Genomic DNA, 3,648 nt, shown 5'->3' with positions numbered 1-3,648 from the left:
CCTGCTAAGGATCAAATGGAAAGTCAGATATCCAGACTATGTACTAGGCTTGAAAAAGGTTGGACAGAAGACACTAAATGCGCCCAGGATTCTGAAACTGAGGCTAAAATTGCAGGATCTTCTAAACAGCCTGCACATCTAGCTGAAACTGTTAAAGGACATAGTCTAACAGAATCTGGAAACACTGAAAAAATTGGATCTGAGTTAGAGCTATTCATGGAAATAAATTCAGCTAAATTAGAAAAGCCTAATAATACAGATATAAAGGATGATGAACTGAACTTGATTGGTATAGCCAATGGTGAAAGCTTGACTGTAAATTATATTGATTCGTTGATTGATGACATCATGAATGACAATCTGGGTCTGGGTATGGATCTCATGGAAGCTACAAATAAGTTGGGTCAGAATTTAAGTCAGGGTATAAGAGGTGACGAATGTATGAAACTAAAAGAATTAGCCAACGGTTTTCGCTTGGCCGGGTCTAATGAGGGGTTAGCCAACGGTTTTCGCTTGGCCGGGTCTAATATGGGGTTAGACAACGGTTTTCGCTTGGCTGGGTCTGAAAAAGATAATTTGGTTGCAAAAACGTTGGGTCTAACAAGGGTGGATAACATGAATATTCAAGTTATTGATCCTGAACACGCCGGTCCTGGATACACTAAAACTACTCATGGCATTGGTCATATCTCTTCAAATGCCGGTCCTAGCTCTTCAAACGTCGGTCATAGCTCTTCAAATGCTGGTTCTAGCTCTTCTAATGCCAGTCCTAGATCTTCTAATGTCAGTCCTAACTCTTCTAATGCCGGTCTTATCTCTTTAAATGCCGGTCCTGACATCACATATCCACCTTCTACCGGTCCTAATCGCCAAGATAATAAATCTACTAACAAAGCTATGAGCCACCGGTCGAATCAAAAGAACCAAAACATAGATGTTGATTTGGAATCAGACGATAGCACTGACTATGATGAAACAATAATATGCGACCTCGAATATCATAAATCCATGAAGAAGATATCGGCAACAAAGATCAAACCAAAAGCAAAGAGGCATAATTCTTCCAAAACAAGTGCTGAAATTGAAAAGATAGATCAAGAAACTAGATCGAATAATTCTAAAACAGCTAAGAAGGGTAAGAATGAATCGAAAATCAAAGAAAGGAAAAACATGAAGGCAAATAACTCAAGTTCTAAGAAGAATGCTGAAGTAAATCCCAAGGAAACTGTGACACCCGAGGCTAACCTTGAGATATTGAACCTGGGTGCATTTTCTCCACTCGTTAATCTGGATCCTGAAATGCCAATTGATAGTATTCAAAAGAGGAAAACTGATACACAAGAGAAGAGCACTATAGGGGATATTCAAAAGAAGATCAGAACAATTGAAGGCAACGGTTTTGTGGGAAATATAAGGGTTAGATGGGCCGAAAAGAACAAATAAGTCAGGAAAGATAGCATCCCTGAAACAGTCACCTCCTCAGCTCATCGTACTGCTATAATTCCTGGCAAAGAAAATACTCAGGCTGATAACAAGGATCTTACTGCTGGTCCAACGTGGTCAATGAGGAAAAACGAAATAGCAAATTTGGCAGGACTGAGAAACCAGATGAAGAAGCTATTTTTCCAAATTAATAAACAAGAGATTACGATGCCCTAAGAAAGAAATGATCAGTTGAATGCTCAGTTCAAAAGTCACTATCTAAAGAATTGGAATCTCTTCAACAAAGACCAATATGATGAAGTGATCAAGTGGACGGTTGACGCCATGAAGGAAATTTCGAAATGTAATAAAACAAAGGTGTACACTATCATGAGCAACCCAAATAAAACTTGGCAAGAAGGAAAGGTGTGGAATGGAAATGCCACGAGCGATCCAGAAAAGGGAAAATTCCAGATAGACACCTTATTCCCAAAGGTAATTACACTTGATCATCCACACCGATTTGAGCTCCCACCCGAAATTGAAGAAAAATGTGTCAAGGCATGGGAGTTTGTCATAGTTGGTCATTTTATGGGCAACATGAAAGCACCATTTGCTGAGGTTAAAAGAACGTTGATGGGTCAGTGGGAATCCTCTAGTCTAGAGAGGATCACAATCAATGATCACGGATTCTACTTTCTATCCTTCAAAAATGGAAGCGAAATAAAGTCGATCATAGAGAGCGAATATACTTTTATCAGGGGAAAAAGATTCAAGTTGTACAAGTGGAGCGAAGAACTTAATACTAATCATAGACCGCCTGAACTTGAACAAATTTGGGTAAATCTCAAGAATGTTCCACCACACATGTGCAACCCGATGGACCTGGCCTATATTTCAAGCATTATAGGCAAACCACTTATGTTTGACCCAGCAATGGAAAGTTACGAGCATGCATCTGTGGTCAGAGTTAGTGTCGAAATTCATCCAAGTAGCTCTCTTCCAATCAAGCTTGAACTTAAAGATAGACTGGGAAATTTATTTGACATTGGAGTACAATACGAATGGAAACCAAATCGATGTATATGGTGTAGCACTTTCACACACGCTACGAATAAATGTCCAGTCAATAATAATCTAAAATCGAAGGCCAATAACAACACTCAAGTAAGCGATATCAATGACTCTAACCAGGCTCAGGTTGAGAGAAATGTGAACAGGTCTAAACTTAACAACAATGAACGCACTAAGGATGATAAGATGGACAACCAAAAGCAAGAACAGATAAGGGTAAGGAAGAAGATAGGAAAAAGAATGAAGTGGGTAAGGGTACAAGCTGGCCCTACTAACGTTGATCATATTGGTCATGTTCAGGGCACCGGTCCTAGGGATTCTGTTTTCTCAAGAATAGGTCCTGTTCAAAATGTCAGTCCTGGTCAGGGTATCGGTCCTGATAAAGCTGGACATAGACACACCGGTTCTAGAGCTTCTCATAAAGCTACTGTTCCTAGCCATATTGACCATATTAAGCTTGGTCTTGGACTTGTTGATCATGAAACTACTCAAGCTACCGGACTTGCTACTACAGGTCTTGATGAAAAATGTGCAACCATTGCTGATCCCGGCTATATTGGTCCTAATACTGGCACAAGTCCTATTATTGTGGAAGATACTATTGTTGGTCCTAACTCCACTGATCCCAATACTGATCAAAAAACTGGTCTTGATGTAACTACATTTCTAGTTCCAAAGTTTTTGAAATTCAAAGATCTATGGAACGGGGAATACTTGGCCCATATGAAACAAGAAAAATTGGATCTGAAGGCACTCCAATAGGTCGTGAGTCTACTCTTCACAGTTCTAGGAATGCAAGTAGGAACCTAAAAAACAATGTCATCAAAATTCGAAATGACCTGACCCTTGGGCTCAGAGCCACCTTTCGAGATGATGAACATGAGAATCTTGGAATAAGTAATAAAGAAGCTCTTGAGAATGGACTGAGAAATCTTGGGTTTTGTGAAATCAAAAGATCAAGTGCAGAAGAAGACAATTTGGTCTTGAATAAGGCAGTGAGCCTTAATTCTGAAGTAGGGCGAATAAAAACCGATAACAAACATGAATCTAGTAGTGAAGAGGTTCAAAGTCAAAAAAGACCTACTAAAGCAGAACAAGATGAAAATCGAAGACAAAGCAGAAAAATCCTAGATCCAGAAGCTACTAAATCTA

Source organism: Impatiens glandulifera, chromosome 8 (assembly GCF_907164915.1).
Source record: "Impatiens glandulifera chromosome 8, dImpGla2.1, whole genome shotgun sequence".
Taxonomy (NCBI): Eukaryota; Viridiplantae; Streptophyta; class Magnoliopsida; order Ericales; family Balsaminaceae; genus Impatiens; species Impatiens glandulifera.
The sequence above is the reverse complement of the archived record's forward strand: the minus strand, read 5'-3'. Positions refer to the sequence as shown.